The 17,992-nt window shown below is 46.7% G+C and overlaps 1 protein-coding gene across 1 annotated transcript in view; it reads right to left on the bottom strand.

Moving 5' to 3' along the window:
- Positions 1 to 17,992, bottom strand: part of BCKDHB (branched chain keto acid dehydrogenase E1 subunit beta) — a 1,205,043-nt gene that overhangs the window by 1,143,449 nt on the left and 43,602 nt on the right. The gene's annotated exons all lie outside the window — the stretch shown is intronic.

Genomic DNA, 17,992 nt, shown 5'->3' with positions numbered 1-17,992 from the left:
AATACCAAAATGCTTTGATAGTAGAGGAAAGCTGTATATCGGAGAACATTTGGACTGGATTGCTGAGCATTTTACTAGAGTATCTACTAAACAATGCACAACTTTACCTTGAATTCTACATTCAACAAAAGGAGCATTCTCAGTCTATAGGTATTCACATTTTGAAAAGGACAGGCAGTAGAAGTTTCAGTAGGCTGAAGCTGTGGCCCGTTAGGGGACTTCCACTTCCAGTATTCCTACTGTTTGCAGAAAATGTCATGTGGTATTATTCATCACAAATCCATTTTGCAATCCCAGGACACCTTGCACATGGAAGCACCGCCACTCTGTCCTATACTCCATCCTAATACCCCTTCCTCATATATGGGTCCTCGAGTTCACTGACCCCACCCCCCCCACAATCCCCCTTAAACAATTGCATTAATTCATTCCATGGCCCAGCCTGGCAGATTCTGCAATTGAAGAGTCTTATTTTGCCTTCTGGCCTTTAATTTGGTTCAAGTTAATGTGGGACTTGTTCTGCCAGCCCACACAAATAGTCTTCAGCTGTTTGTTGGGGAGAATTCTCATAAAAGTGCCAATTCCCTTCACCTTAGAGACCGCTAGATTTTGAGGACTTTATTTTTTTACCTGGGGAGAGTGTGAGCCTTTTTTTCCCCCCCGACTCATGTATTTTGATGTGTGTTTTACTCGTTTTCTTTGATTGTTGAGTTTTAGACAACTCCATAGGCATCATCTTTTCATGTGCGTCACACAGCACCCTCCATGCAGTGACACAGGGAAGCATTTCAGGCTGTCCCAAGGTTTAAATACCTTCTCTGGGATAAACTACTGTTTCCCAGAGAAAGTAAAGTGAAAATGACTTTACCAGTCTTTCCAAATTCCTAGACCCAGCACACACTATCTTACCATAGATTGCTGGAGGGGTTACTTAGTATCCCCCCCATGTCTAGAAACTCATGTAGCAGTCAAATGCGACCCTTTCCTCTCGAAATGGCTGGTGGCAGTGGTTTTACAATGAACTACCATGATTTTTCCCAACCACGAACAACGGTAGCGTTAAATCACAGGAGCCATGTTTTTCAAGATGCCGTCTGAGCCTCCTTTGTTTAAACGGGTGCCGGTCTTTTTTCGCCATTTCTTTTTGGAAAGGTCCTTCTAGAGTTTGTCTACGCGTCAAACCGGGTTTGGTCCCTTTGTTCCTACGCCTTTGGCGGGCTTCAGGACTGAAGACCGCCTCTGGAGCCCGAGTGTCTGGGTGGGCAGAAAGTGAGGGAGGTGCCCGAAACTCCCTGTGCTTAGTCTCCTTGGAGACCCAAATGCACTCTGGCATGATTGGCTGGCTGACTGTCCGGCAAGGACAGCCACCCTGCTGGGTGAGTGGCAGCTAGGCTGGAATTAAATGGGAGGAAACTGGATAAACGGCGACTCTCTTCCCTTGGAAGGCAGAGTCGACCACTGTATATCGCAGCAGGACTGGTGCTCACGTCCATTGGTCCTCTAAAAAGCCCACACTCTGTTCCTTGTGACCTGCGAAACTGGGAGCAGACCCCGGAAGTCCCAATAAACTTTTCAAAATGTTATTTAAAGCAGACATTTTCGAACAACCCCAAAGAGGGGCTCCTTACAGAACAGCGGCTTTTGTCTGGGTACCATAAAAGTTTAAGATCAGTTCCAGAGGTTGGCCAAGGCAAGCAAACTTCCAGGTTGTCTGTGCTGCTTTTCCTCTTGAAAACAGATTAAGTAAACTTAAATATAAACAATCAGTAAAACAAGGAAAAAAAGGAATCCGTGGAATAGGTCTGCTTGTAGCATCCGATAGGTTTCACGCTACTTTTCTTCAACACTGTCTTTCCATTTGTCTTTTCTTACCTACTGAATTTGGTTTGATGCACGTTTTATTATTACAGTAAAACATGTCGCAGAGGCACACCTACTGACCCGACATTGTATTTTAAAAATTATATAGACAAAGAGTCAGTGATGGTCAGACGACTTTTTTTTTAAACACTATTTTTGGATCGAAGGCATACAGGTACGATAAACAGTTCAGAAATATTAAGTTATCGTTATAGTTCAGCCCCTCTCTCTCTGATATTGTCCAAAGATGATCGTGGTCTCTTAGCCTTTCAATGTTCTCATTTTTCAATCCCTTCACCCCTTTCCCTGTCCCTGGCCCTCCCTCCCCATTCCCATCCCCCCCCTGCTTTAACCAACTCTTCAAAATAATATAATACAGAGATCAAAATGTGTGAGGTCCATGGGTAGGGTTTGGTCCGTGTTCATTCCCTCTTGCTGTTGATGGCACTTGTATGACATGTATGCTCCTGAGAAGACAGGGTTTGAAGTATTGGGCCTCTCTGTCGCTCACGCACTCGTGGAATGGAGTCCAGACCGTCAAGAATTTTACATATTTTCCGGCAGTGAGTGCGCATATTTTCTCCATGGCCATCACTTCCCAACCTTGATCCACCACCATGCTACTATGGGGCCCGCTTTGTTTTTGCAGTTTTGCGAAGGTCATCCTTGCTGCTGATAGCAGGTGAGTGATGTAAGTGGCTGTCGCCCCTGACATTGCATATTTGCTGTCTATCAGAACACCTAGCAGGATAGTTTTCGGGGACATCAGGAGTTCGACGCCAGTGTTGTCTTTAATGTGGCCCAGGGTATGTGTGTTCCCTCTCTCTCTCTCGTGCTCTCTCGTGCTCTCTCTCTCTCCCCCTCCCTCTCCCCCCACCCCCCGCCTCCAGCAGTATGGCGAATAGGTCTTGGTGATCTTATGCAGGCGGTATGGGGTCATATACCACCTGAGTCACAGTTTATAGGCGGATTCTTTATCATGGTGCATCTGGAGGCGCCATGTGCTTGTGACCATATTTTGCACCATTCTTCTTCCATTAAGGACGCTTGCAGGTCTTTTTCCCAGTTCACTTGCTATGGTAGGCGGTCTGTCGTTTGGAAATGTGAGAGGAGTTTGTAGAGTCTGGTGACCCCTTTTTTGTCTGGCCCTCCTGCAAGGTTAGCTCTAGGCCACCCTTTTCATCGTCGGATTGGTTATCCAATGCCTTATTTGCGCATAGCGCTCCCTTTCCCTATGCCGAACTTCTGCTGGCAGTCTGTGAAAAGTAGTGGGGAACCATCTTTGTACATCTCCGCCAGGGTCAGGGCTCCGTTCCAGCCCTCCCAGTCTTTTTTCTGGAGGCCTGGGGGGGAAATCCGGGTTATGCAGTATAGGGGAGTATGGACCCAGACCTTGTGGGATACGTTGGTTTCCTGGCCACATCCCAACTCTGCAGTGACCCCTTTGTTGATTCCAGGAGAGCTCCACCTCTTCCTCTGTGTTCAGCTTTCAAACCCAGGAGTGTGATCAGAGGGATCGACGTGACCGATTGTTCTATTCTACACCATCCTTTGTGATTCTCGGGTCTGGCCCAGCGCAGCATAGGGGCTAGTCGTGCAGCTAATATGTATCTATCCACGTCTGGTACTCGAGGCCCCCCAGAAGTGGGGGTCGCATTAAGATACTCTTCTGGATCCTGGGCTTTTTACCTTGCCATATGAATTTGAGGATTGCATTTTGCAACTCTCTGATCTTGGTTGGCGGGATGGGCACCGGGATTGAGCCCAGCACATAGAGGAGACGTGGGAGGATGGTCATCTTGACTGCAGTGATGCGGGCGAGCCACGATAGTTCCTGCGGCTCCCATTTGAGCATATCGTCCTGTAGTTGCTTCCATAGAGGGTTGATGTTCACCCAGAATAGCTTGCTTGGTTCCCTGGTGAGTCGTATTCCCAGGTATTCGAGAGAGTCTTTCACCCATGTTAACAGGAATGATAGCTCTAGCATTTCAATCATTTCCCTCTTTGCCGTGATGTTCATAGCCTTTGGATTTGGAGAAATGTATGGAGAATCCTGAAACCTGCCTGAATTCCTCCAGCTGAGCCATCACTCTGGGCATTGTGTCACCTGGATCTCTGATGTAAAGAATGAGGTCATCCGTGTATAATGCGATTTAATGAGTCTCCGAACCCAAGGTCACGCCTTTGATGTTGGCTTCTTGTCTGAACAGCATGGCACATGGTTACATTGCCATTGCAAATATTAGTGGGGAGAGAGGGCACCGCTGTCTCGTGCCTCTTCTGATCTTCACAGGGTCCGTTTTCTGACCATTGATCATGAGGTTTGCCGATGGGGTTTGGTAGTTGGCTAGCACCATCTTAGTGAACTCTGGGCCACAACCGAAGCGTTCCAAGATTAGAGTCAGATATCTCCAATCCATACTATTAAATGCCCGGGAAGCGTCCAGGGGTGCCACTGCAAACTCTTGTGTCCTTCGCCGCCGTCTATAACGTCTATTGACCTTCTTATATTAGCCTTGTGTGGCGGTCCGTGATGAAGCCCGCTTGATCATCATATTATGTATGGGAGGATTTTCATCAGTCGGGTGGCAAGTATCTTCGCATTAATTTTTTGCATCCGTGTTCAGTAGCGCTATGGGACGGTAGCTTGCACAGTTGTAGGGATCTTTTCCGGGCTTCAAGGGCAGTATTGTTGTGGACCTTTCCATGTCAGGTGTTACCCTCCCCTCTTCTCTGATAGGGTTATATAGCTTAGTCAATGGGTCGAGTAATTGAGTAAGGAAGGTTTTGTAGTACCCATTGCTGAAGCTTTCTGGGCCCGGAGTTTTATTTGCCGGCTGACCTCTTGCGCCAGGATCGGGCTCCCAAGGCTGATTCTGTCTTGTTCTGTTATCTGGAACGGGGGGAGAGAGTTTATATAATAGATTTGCTGTGTGGGGTCCAGTTTTTTGTTTCCTAAGAGTGCCTCATGGAAACGTTTCATTATCTTTATTTTATCTGGCTCTGCTGTGTGTGGTTTCCAGAGTTCATCGTTCAATTGTACTATGTAGTTAAGGGCTTTACGTTTCCTCAGCTTTGCAGCTAGAAATCGGTTTGCCTTACCCCCATGGATGTAGTAGGACTGTTTCGTGCGGAGTATTGACTGGGCCATCTGATCCGCTGTATGGTTCTCGAGCTGGGCTCTGATTTTCCGGAGTGCTCACAGGGATTTCCTTGAGCGGCAAGCTTTGTGTTGCATTTCCGCATTTTTCACCTCCGTTTCCAACCGGTTTGTCACTATTGCTCTTTCTCTGTAGTATGCCGCTGCCTGCGACATAAATTCTCCCCTGATCACTGCCTTCCCTACATCCTATATTGTCCCCTAACTAGTTTCCCCATTATCATTTTCCTTAAATTTGTCTCTCAGTAGAATTTCATTTAGTCTCCAGGGTGTGTTCTCCCTCCCTCCCTCCCTCCAGACTACTCCCACCATCACTGGCGCATGGTCAGTTATATTCCACCCCCATTTCTACCCTGGTTATTTGTGGGATTAACATAGCTGAGACAACGATCATATCTATTCTGGAAAATCCCAGGTGTACTGCCAAATAGTGGGTATACTCTCTGTTGTCCCCTTGAAAGAATCGCCAGGTCTCAATGACCCCCCCCCCAATTTCCCTGAAGAATCGACCCAGTGCCCGTCTATTTTTCTCATCTGCATTCGTGGGAGGAAGTGTTTTACCCAGCAGTGGGTCCATAACACAGTTGAAGTCTCCTCCAATAATTATTTGCCCCTCGTACCAGATATCCAATTTGCCCAGTAAGTTTGCTATAAACACATCTTGATGTTCGTTAGGAGCGTATATGGCCAAGATTGTGTACACTCTACCTTTGATCAACCCCTTCAGACCCAGGCATCAACCCTCCTTGTCTCTGCAGAGTTGGGTTTTTTGGAAAGATAGGGCCCTACCTATTAGTATGGCCACCCCTCTCCTTTTCCCTCCGCTAGATGCAAAGTATTGCTGCGGAAAGGACTGATGAGCCATGCGCTTTTCATCTTTAGGGAGGAGGTGTGTCTCTTGCAGGATCCCTATCGAGGATGACCCGACGTTTGATTGGAGAGTTCAATCCCTGAACATTCAGGGAAACTATCTTTGATTAAGCCATACTTATTTAAAAAGGAGGAAATTTGCAGTTTTTGGCATTATGATAGGTTGCACTGGCGTCACCTTTCCCCTACCCATTCGGCCTTTCCCAGAGCTCTTAGTCTCACTTTCTTGTGTCGATCTCTGATACTTTTCCCCAACTCCCTTCTCGTCCCACCCAGCCCCCCCCTTCAACTCCCCCCACACCCCTCCCTTGCATCCCCATCGACCCAGATTCCCTAGAATCCCACCCTTTAACTACTCGGGGCGTCAGGTCGTCCAACAATTCACAAGGGTCTAGAAGCCCGAAATTGTCAGGTCTCGGATTGGATTCCATAGATTGGCATTGCCTGTCTCTGCACCACTGCTTGTAGAAGCTTGTATGTATTACAGTGTTTAACTCAACAGTTCACAATAAGGGTACGTATAAGGACATAGTGGAGTGCTGCTAGTACTTCTGGTGGTCTTGGTTCATTTGTGGGCCTCTTAGTTTTGGTTCCCTCCTAGGTCTGCTTCTGCGTGCCGTGGACCACTCCCACGGGTTGGGCCCTGTGGCCTGAGAGTTTCGTGCTGTGTCTTTGTCTGGGCGGCTCGGATCTTCTTCCAAATTTAGTAAAGCATGACCTTCCTCACATGTATTGATTCGCATCTGTTTGCCCTCCCAGTTGAACAGCAGGCCGAAAGGGTATGCCCATCTGTAGGAGATTTGTTTCTCCTGAAGGGCTTTAGTCACTGGATGCATGAGTCTGCTTTGTGGAGTGTAGAGAGCGCGAGATCCTGGAACAATTTAATCGTATTGCCATTGATTGTCAGGTCAGTGATGGATCTGGCTGCCTTCAGGATGTTTTCTGTAGTGAATGAGGTGAGAGCCACCAGAACATTGAGGGCGGACGCCGGGGTCATTCCTTCTGGGTCCAACTCTGTGTATCCTATCGAACCCTATTGATTCTGGCGCTGGATCCTGTAGAATGTTACTAAAGGCCTGTTGGAGTGTCTCACGGAGGTAGATTCGGATAGGCCCTTGACCCGTATGTTGGATCGTCTCGACCTATTTTCAAGGTCCTCCACCTGTAGCTCAAGATTGTTTGTGACGGCTGCTGTTTGGTCCAGTAAGAGGCAAGACTGCTTGGCGTCCTCAGTTAGGTTAGAGAGGCCGATTTTTACCATGTCAACTCGGACACCGAGTTAGTTTACCCCTTTATGGATTTCCTGCAGGGAGGCTTTTAGGTCTTCCCTCAGCTGACCTATTTGGGCCTGAAATGCTGTTGTCATTCTAGCCTCCATACCCTTCAGGCAGGCTAACAATTCTTCTTTGTCCGTATCCATGACTTTGAGGCATTTTCGGGGCTAACTCAGTTGGTTCCGGTTGTGCTTGCATGGAGGTCTGATCCTGCTGCTTCGTCTGTCCCCAGTACTTGGCCAGTTGATTTTCTTGTCTCCTTGGCGAACCTTTCGCTCTTGGCGGGGGACTTTTGGTTCTGGAGTCTGGCATCTGAACCCGGGGTTCTGTCACAGGTGAATAGCTGTTCTCTTCTGGGTGTATGCTGCTGGGCGGAATCCCGATGACACGCACTTTTGGCTATCGGGCTAGTAGAGGTTGGAGTCAATGCGGTTGCAGTTCTATGCTCGTGTCTGACCTCAGTTCGCGGAGTTGGGCGGGAGGCTACGCCAGGGACATTCCCGATGCACCTGTTTTGCCAGACCGTTGGCTTATCTGGGCCTCGATTGGGCGCTTTGGTGGGGCTGATTGTTGCAGGCGCGAGGTGTGCAGTGCGAGGCCCCTCAGGCTAAGTTTTACTTGCTTGCCATGTCCGTTAATCTGGCCTTCCTCCTAGACCCCCAGTGGCTTAGGAGTACTTAAGGGTGCATGGGGTAGACGTAGTGTGTGCCCAGCGGGCAGTGCTGCCTAATGTGTTAATTTAGTTCCCCACCACTTTCTATTGTGCTTGGTACCAGCACTGACAATTTCTCCTCCTACTGGGGGTGTATGTGAACTTGCAGTTTTCCCTAAATGTACAACCCAACTGGTAGAGGCCTCCGTGAGTGGGTGAGTAGGGGATAGGGTGGGCAGCTCTCACCTTGTCAAGTGGCTGGCCGTGGTATGTGGGTCTCCGGCGTGAGACCGTCTGTTCCTCAGCAGCGTTGCTCCATCCGCATCCCGCGGAGGTTCTGCAGGGTCCTCGCCGTTGGCCACAGCCCCAGAGGGACCAAAAAGCCAATTTTGCATGCTCCTCCCCCGGGGCACGCTCCACACCAGATCCCCGCACCACCGCGGCCTGAAGGGGGGAGGGAAGACCGCGTCTTAGCACCACCAGTTCCAGCTATCCCACGCCGTCGGAGGGGCCGGCGAGGTATGGGCCCCATCACTGCTGCGCTGCAGATATGGCTCTGGGGGCCTGTCCCCTTCCGAAGCTGCTCTGCTTGATTGGAGGCAGTTATTTGGTCCGCGCAGCCCCGCGGATCGCACTGGGGTGCCACATCCGGTGTGCAACGTCTTACCCCGCCTCAGTCCCAGCGCGGGGGGGGGCCTGCAGTCCGGCAGCTCTATTTCCACAGTAGCTTGTCCCCAACCGCACAGCAGGGGGCGTGCCCCGTGTGACTCCACGGCAACTGCCGAGGCTCACCAGGGTCCTGCCGGAGGGGGGGGGAAGGGAGATGGAGCGGCCAATGCGAACGTGGGATTCGACAGTGAGACGACTTTTTAATGTAGCATGTGTTGTAGCCAAGGAATGTGTTCTTCGATATTGGAAGTCGGAAAGTGGACTGACATGCTGAGTGGTTGCATGATCTTATAAATGCCTCTGACAGTGAGGAAATGACCATAGCCTCAGTCTCTCCATTTTGTAGGCCCAATGACATTTGGACACCCTTGCAGATCTTCTTGGAGTCTTTGGGTGGCTCTGGGTCGGGAGCGGGATGATTGGACAAGTTGGAGGGCTTCCCATTCGAACCTCTAATGGGAATGCGATTTCGGTTCTTCCTTTTCTTCTACTTATTTTCTTACGAATGTACTTTAGTTTACTTAACTGTACTTTTATTCTAGCACACACCTGTCTTTTCATCTGTACCATGTCACTACAGTGCATCTCATATGTTCTTACTGAATTGCATTGTGATGTTTGCCTTTAACTTTAAAAAACGGGTTTTTTTTTAAAACACTTTATTCAAAGTATATGTTAGCCCTTTTCAATTATTTGTTGGCCTTCAAAATGGCCGAAAATGATTTTGTTGAAAGCAATGCAAAGTAACAGTTCAGCTGTACCTTTTTAATAAAATATGAAAATGTTTTAGTCACCAGGCACTCAATACAAAGTAACGGAATAAAGAAATGAAAATTAAAAAACAGCAGAATGTACACATGAACTTCCTATTGCAATAGTACAAACAATAGGGTCTCTAGGTGGCAGTATACATATACACCACTATGCTCAATTTGAAGCAATCAGATCTGCGCATCCATGTGGATTTGCGGTTCTCACAAAGGTTTCACGTGGTGAAATTCGTGCCAAGCATCGTAAAATATCGCGTATGGAAATCGTTGCAAATGTGTATTTTACACGCAATGATGATGCATAGAACAACTTTTGCAAGATACATGGTCGGGTCGGAAGTTATTACACAAACTGAAGATCCTAATTAACGGGTCCAGTTCCTAGCCACGACTTTATGATGGCACTAGTGGTGCATTTTAACAGTACACGTTTTGGACTGGAAGTTGAAGATATTATTGTTCCTTGCTTCCAGATCCATGGAATTGGTGGCTGCATCTTTTAGTTGGTAAATATTTGTTAACTATGCTGATTTACAGGTGCCCAAAGGCCAGGCCAGGTATGTGGTGTGTAAAGAATTTGACCCAAGAACCAGCAGGGGGGCAAACAGGGAAGATACATAGACCTTTACTTCAGAAATAATATCCATTTCAATGAAAGCATGCAACTAAAAACGTTCAGAGAATTAGATCAATAAAATATAAAAATCACATAATTGTTAAAATAAATAAATACAACACCACCATGGATACAAAGCTGGCCTACATCACACACAACCCTCATGCTTCAGAAGCAGAATGATTTCCCACCTCCAAGCTGGATTATAGAAGGGACAAAAAAAATAAAATGCAACAAAGATTGCTCCACTCCGAAACCACAGGTAAAACTTATCACTAGAATGATACATCTACTTATTCGTTTGAGCTATAATTTACTGAGACATAGTCTCAACAAAACTACCCTATGCCTATCAGTCAAACATAACATTTAGTGAAATGGAGCAAATGTTGGGCAAACTTTTTCCGAAACGTTTGTTTTCTCCAGCCACTCAACTCTAGACAATAAGTCTTCATACTAGTCTTAAAGTGACATTCAGCATTCACTGTTATAATTCTAGTCCTAACACTCATTTTGAAGACAGGACCTCTCAACAGAATTCAACCAAGATATTGTTACTGTTCATATTACCATCTGTAAGGACTCCTACGGGGAGGGCAAAAGGCACACAATTTCGTTCTGCAGGAAAATTGGCTGATTCTAGCCAAAATACCTATGGAGTGAAATTGACAGATCGTGAAACCAATCTTGGTTTCCCATTTACACAACTCTGGTGTCAGTTTGCTTCTGATCCATTGGCTGAGGCGCAGCAGCCTTACAAACACAGACAGGAGCCCTTACAACACTGGTGGCCTCTAAAAATCAGAAAAGACAAATTATGTGTATTTTGGGGAACTCGCTCGAGGAGACATCCAACACCCCCCCCCCCCCCACACACACAGTCAACCGGGAAACAAACCGTTTTTATGCAAAAGATCAGTTCTGAAGAAATCAAAATGGTTACTGATGTAACCATTTAATTTGTTCTGTATTCTAAATGTAAATCTGGGCTATTCTGATAAAGTCCTCTTGAACCATCAACTGCAGATTTAATTGATTAATGTATCCCGAGAACACTGCCATTTTCACCCTTATAAAATGAGTGCGTCATTTTATCTTTCTGTTCATACAATTCAAAACTATCCACAACTGTTGCACTTCTGCTGCAAGCCACAGAGGGCATTGTAACAGGGGATACATTGTCATTGTCATTCCGACGGACAACAAACAAAACTGCGGGAGGGTCAGAAAGTGATTGTACAAATGTATGCATCACATGTTTGCCTTCTGTCATGTTTCCACCTTAATTAAATATATCTGTGAAGCCATAGCTCCGATGCTTCACGCATATGTCACTTTGGCAAAGTCTGATGTTATGATGGTGCCTTCCAGCATAGAGGAGGTTGGAGCCACAAGTAGTAGATGGAACTGTACTTAAGTTATTAGTTAAAAGTAGTTAGCAACGTGTACATTAGGGACACAGGTAGGACACACATAAGGAGACATCCACAAACACCCTCTCTCTCAGTCAGGCCTTCTTCACCCGACACAAAAATTCACTCAGTATCCAGGCATTCATAACATTCTGAGCTCACATGGCAACAGGAGAGAAGGCACATCCAAGATGAAACACATCTCCCTCACCATCCTTTAATCAAACAAGACAAACACCAATACAACCCAAAACATGTATGCCCCTTAACACCACATAGGAACACAACAACTGGATGGACACATCACATAGACCCTTACACACCACTCAATTCCAACTGCAGGGAGAATGGCTCACACCACAACAAAACATACACGGTCCTCACTCCAGTGGGACATAACTGCACTAAACAATGCCCCTCCCATTTTCTACTCAGTAAAGGAGAGGCACTCACGACTGACAAAAGAATGCCACCCATTACCCTCACACAATGGGCTCCAAGCCCCACAAGTCAAACTCAAACTTCACACTTCAGTCATGAACACCCTCAACTCAGACATACAACGACCCAACAAAACCAAGTGCTCCTCCCATAAACACGAAAGGCACACCACAGCCACCAGGGGCAAATACCCCACTAGCCAAAAATCACTGGTGTAACACCCCAAACCTATTGTGCATCCAACGCCCCAATAAACACTCAAATAAGTCCAACACACCAACTGCTCAACACTTGGGCGTCCAACACCCCACTGCAACCTATGTGTCCAACATACATCTTCAACATGGATGCAGGGGCAGACTGGCTTATTGGACGTTCTGCCACCGGAAGAATCAAAATGAAGTTGTGAATGGCCATTGGCCAGTTTCATGAGCCACCCCGGGGCCCGTTTGTGTGTCATTAATATCCATAGGTAAGTTTTTGACTTCCACTCGCTTTGCCTGCCACGCCTCATGGATGCATTCATCATGTCATGCTTACATTCAAAGAAAGTAACACTTAATTCTCAAGTGTTCACTTTGATTTGATGAATGCAACACAAAAGCATGAGGCTGTGCTGCTGGCAGGGCCCAGGCAGGCACAACCAGCCTTCCACCAGCATGGCGCCGCCAGCCGAGAGACAGCAGCGCTCGGGCGCGCTCTCTCTGGGTCTCATCACATCATCACAAACAAATGCTGGGGGCTGGGTGGGTTGGGAGCTGCCCAAGGCTGAGCTCGTGCCTTGGTGCAATGGTTTGCTTTTGCGGCCCTGCCTGGGGGGTGAGGGGCTGTCGCAGGGCTGCTGCCGCCTGCCTGAATCCTGAGTCTCGAGGGTCCGGGGCCTGTGTCGGACTGGCAGTTACTCCAGCCGGTAGCCAATCATGCAACACGACACGTCGTCATGCGCATTAGTGTACCGATGGTGTGGCCACCACACCCTAGCACATGCAGGGGACTCAAGATTTCGAGTAAGCCGGAAGACGTGTTGAGGGAGCACGGAGTGTGAGAAGGCCTAGGCATCAGGCACAGACATGGAAATTCGAACTGCCTGGCCCAGCCCAAGGACACGGTCTCTGGACACAGAATATGTGCGTGGGGGCCAGCGTGCTAAGCCAGTAAGCAAAGTAAGGTAAGTAATTAAGTAAAAACATAATATTGAAGGGGCCGCTGGAACACCGAAAGTGAAGTGGGTTCGTATTGTGGTTGGTGAACTGTCTTCAGCCAGTCAGTGAGACAGGACGGAGTAATGTGAATGGGGAAGATGGGGGAAGGCTATAAGGCATGTTTCACCGACTTGTGCAATTCCTCTCTCTGAACCAGCAACCAGAAATATTGTGTGAGCGACTAGCAAGGAAAGCAATGCAGGGACATGGCACATTATCCGTCGAGATGTTCACCATGAAACAGTTTTCCGATACCATGAAACAGTTTTCCGATACGCACTGGCACTGCCAAGTCCATCAGTACCTTTGGATTTTGTGATGTGGAAAGAACGATTATGGCCAAAAGTAGGGCGCCACTCGAATTTTGAGGCTCGTCATTTGTTCAGGGCTTGTGTGCATCATGGAAAGGCAGCTGGGACTGGTGTGATTTCCTGTAAGTGTTTGATGATTCAGGGAGAGTGTGGCGTGACGCTTGAGGTGGTCTGATAAGAGTATGTTTTTTTTGTTGCTTTGAGTGGAAGCAGGGTTTCCCAAGCCTTTGCGGTTTGAAACCCACCACCACCAATTATGCCTCCCAATGCGCAGATCAGGCACAGTCTGTCTGGCCATGGAGAAGGCAGGGGCCCACTTTGTAGGTATGAATGCCGTGTGTTTCTTGAGCTGTTTCGTCATTACTCCATCCGCCACACACTGCAGCGCATTTAGGGACATGTCCCGGCTAATAGTAGCCTATCCAGAAGTTTGATTTGTGGGCAGACGGAAGAAATCTCCACAGGCCAGATACATGTATGATCCAGCCCTTTAAACGACCATTGTCAAACAAGGATGAGTGTACATTTTCTGCAAGGAGTTCCGACTACCCTATGAACAGAGTCAGACTCGCACACAGTCACTCTTTTCCCACTTCACTGAGATGCCAGGCCTTCTGCCTCAGCCTTGCGATCTACCGTAATCTGACATTACATTCCAAGACCACTTCCCCCAGAATGCATTAGGTTTTGAAATGACTGCTCATAAGCGGATACATGAAGGTCATTGTGCCAACCAAATGGCTCTGTCACAGTTACAAACCAAATTAAAAAAGGTGTAGATTCGAATAGTAAAGACACCCTAAAAACGTCCCTAGCGGCATCGTGTTGCAAAAGGTGGAATTTTCTGAATTTTAAGACTGACATTTTCTGCTGGATGATGCGGGTAGGACTACGTTTTACACCTGAATTCTTGCTGCATCCATGTTGGTAGGTTCAGCAACAGGTGAGCATCAACTACTTTAATATATAAGCACAAATTACTGTATAATTTCCGCAAGGACGTCAAAACGCCAAATTCTCTGAGGCTGGCCAGCTGGCTTTCCAACCCACACTAATAAGAAATGCAATCATTTGACCTGCTCCCAGGGGCAATGTGCAGCTGGCAAAAGTCCCCAAATTAATGGAAAATATGCCTGGCTTAATCCCAAATGTGCTTCTGTTCTTTCAAAAATGTTAGACCTACCTTCTACCATAATCATTCACATCAACTTGCAAACATCGAGAAACTGCATCCATCGATAATGACGTGCAGCATGCGATTAGGATCACCTTTATCCTTTCTTGCCTCTTTACCCTCCAGCGCTTTGCATGCTGGAACTTGAAAAACAGGCCATGAAAAAGTGAGTTGAAAAACAAGCAATGGCAGTGTTTTTCACGTTTAGTACAGACTCTCCACGACTTGTGAATCTCATCTTTGCCATCTACCAGAGCTGGTGACTGTCCATCAGCAGTTAGTGGTACAGTCCATTTCACCTAACATGCCAAATTCATGCATGGCATGTGTTAGGCAGAATCCTATGCAGTGCCCTTAGGGACCACTGCACACAATTAAGATTACAAGTGGTAATACAATTTCACCTTTGGTACAAGCCTGTACTACACAGAAAGAGTGGTAGCAAAGCTGAGCTGGGTCAGCTGCGAGCATGAAGCATCACCAATCAGCTGAGGACTAAATCAGCTGTGCATCTTCTCTTCGGAACATCCACGTGTTCCTCTTTGTCTGCAGCTACAGCCACTTGTGCTGAAGCACCATCGAGGCCAGACAAAATGGCCCTCGTTTCCATGGATGCACTAACAACTAACATCTCCTTTGCGGGCCCGTGCCCCGATTCGCCGGCTCCCCCAGCGGTGCGGCTGAATGCGTGCCCACGTGACATTGAGAAGTGATCACGTGACGGAACGAACGCTATTTTAGCCCCGACGAATATGAACAGGGTGCTGCTGAGAACGTCTCGCTGCCGGTGCTTGCCCTTGGATGCGTGATAGGGGGCCGCGAGCGGGACCAAATTTGCTGTGTGCTTCAGGTAAGCACATTATTGTTGGGCGTTGACTTTTAGAGGCTGCATGCTATTAAGCGAGGCTAGCCTTTATTTAGGTGACTTACTTTTCTAATTGTTTTCCTTTTTGAGCCAAGTACAGCGGACATTATATGCTGTTGGAATTGTTGGATTGCACTCGGAAGGGTCTCCAATTCATAAACCTAGGACAAGTTTCACTTTGGTATATTAAAATGCCTGTTGGATTGACTAGGCTTTGTTTACTCTCTATATGTCGTATGTACCAATTACAACTAGTACTGCATGCCGTTAGAATTTGTTAGTCCCCACTGGGGAGGGCTTTCTAACCAATGGGACTATATTAAGTCCTTTTTTGTATATTAAAATACCTGGTAGACTGCCCAAGCATGTCCTATATCAGTGTTGCTAGAACAAGTCTAATTTTCTACATACTAAAATGCCTGTTTTTTGTTTAGGCACGTTTAACACCGGTTCAGCCTATTTTGGACCCTTGCAGCTAACTAGTACATCTATCCTCGTTTGGGTGTCCCTTATAGGACACATTGGGTAAGAATGGTTAACTGACAACTCTTCATTCGAAATTTATACAGTGGGGCCTTCACTTAGTGATGGTTACTTACTTCTAAATATCTTTTAGGTTGGAGCATCTCCGGTGCTCAGCATCCTTGTGTGCAGGTACTTTTCTTGGGACGCTGGTAACTAATATATGCAGGTGGACCAAGCTAAAAATGAAAGGGAGATACGAACAGCCTCCCCATGTGTGTGTGAAGGTTAGTTTACTTCTTTTTGGCTTTGGCCCTTAGCACTCTGGGGCTTAACTACAAGTCTTTAGTATAGAGCAAGGATTACGATGCCCGAGAGTCACATTATACTATTGTAACTGGCTATAGCACAATCGCACATATTAGAAGTCAAGTATATGGCTTATGTGTTTACATCCTCCAATTTCTGGACTCGTTACAGCCACCCTCCTTTTGTGCCCACAAATTTTAAATTAAGATCTGGCAATTTATTGGTATCGATTCCATCTATGACCTAGTTCCACTGTGACCTTGAGACACCAAATCCTGTTGGTAGCACTTCCTTCTGTTTGACACCTCAGGTCTACCTTGGAGAATTCCATCCAGGTTGAGAGCAGGATGTAGTTTGTGTCTACTAATTGATCTTTTAATTATGTTTTACATGGTCTATCGTTTCATGTTGTCACCAAAGTTAAGGGAATTTATGCATTTATCTTTCCCTTTTATTTCTTTCTTTTCTTTCTTCATTGTTAGAATGTAAACTTTTTACTCCTGATGAAGACGTCACTACAATAAAGTATACACGTCGAAACCGGTTGAGTGTGGATTGGGATGAGGTCATGGTCGGAGACTTCTGAGACCCATCTTAATTGGCTAGACCACTGATATTATCTATTGTGGTCCGACAGATGGATTGAACATTCTCCCTATACATTTTTCTTGATGAATTACATGTCATGAATTTTCTTATAGATTTTATATTGTACATTTAATGGTGTTTAGTATGAGTGGATCATTGGATGGATGTTTGTGGATGAAAGCTTGAACGATTGAATAAGATGAATTTTATTATTTACATGTGTTTTTTATATAGAAAATAAGCTGTTTCCTGCTATGTAAATTGTTTTTTTGCAAGTGCAGATTAAATCATGATTTGTTTCATATATTAAATTTGTATCAGGTTCAATAAAATTCCTCGATACTCAACTTTTGAACTGTATCCTTTGGATGCCTTTCTGTGATCCAATTAGGTGACACCGGAGACCTGTGTCGAAGATCACACCCTTAGACAGTTCACGATTCAGCATGGCCCAAAAGTACTTGGATATTGTCAAATGTTCAGAAGCAATAGTTATAAGAAGGAGGGAAGACAAGGACGAGCCTTGAAGATGAAGAAAAGGGATTCACCCAGTTTCCTCGAGGAGGACAGTACCTTATTCCAACGATGCAGCTGGTGCCCTGGCAGTTGTTCCTGTTGGTTTCCCGCAGACCCACAATTCCTCGAGCTTCGTTGTGAAGTAGGACGTCTGAAGGGGGTCTGCACCACGCAGGGATGAAGCCGGCAGGAGCGACAACGAAAATGTGTTCTCCTTAAAAAAAGGAGAGGCTCAGCAGGTGGCTATCCGGACCACTACAGCAGTATGCAGCGATTTCGACCACGGCGGAGATCTCTGGCTGAAGATGATCTGGTTATCCCCACCAGGCTCAAGGGAAGAAAACTCCAGACTGGATCTCCTCTTAGTCGTTGAAGGGAAGATAGCTCAGGACTGCAGCAGGGCTTCACCTGGACGGAGTAGTTGCAGCAGCCGTCGTTCTCTCCGCTTCTCTTCGGTTCCTTGTAGTTTCATGGCAAAGTGCGACTTGGGTTTCCTAGGATACCCTGTGCAGGGGGTGACTACACCCCTTCCCCACATTCAGTCTACCTAGACACCCAGGCGGCAAGAGGAGGGCTTCTCTGCAGAAGCCCGCCAAAAGACAGTGAACAAAGAAGGCGAATCTAGTTTGCCGCGCACAGTAAAACACAAGAAGGACTGTAACAAAAAGAAATGGCGAATAAACCCAACCGGAGCCAAAAGAAAGAAGATTTGGTCAAGCGGGTTTATGTTCAAGGCTAATATAATAGCCAAGAACAGTACCACGTTTATCTAATATCGCGGTAGAAAAGTTAGGGTAGATACCAGTGCCACAAGCCAAGTCTAAATGTTAAAAGAGCAAAA

This window comes from Ambystoma mexicanum, chromosome 4p, assembly GCF_040938575.1.
Source record: "Ambystoma mexicanum isolate Mex_15411 chromosome 4p, UKY_AmexF1_1, whole genome shotgun sequence".
NCBI classification, from domain to species: domain Eukaryota; kingdom Metazoa; phylum Chordata; class Amphibia; order Caudata; family Ambystomatidae; genus Ambystoma; species Ambystoma mexicanum.
This window is presented reverse-complemented; position numbering and strand designations above follow the sequence as displayed.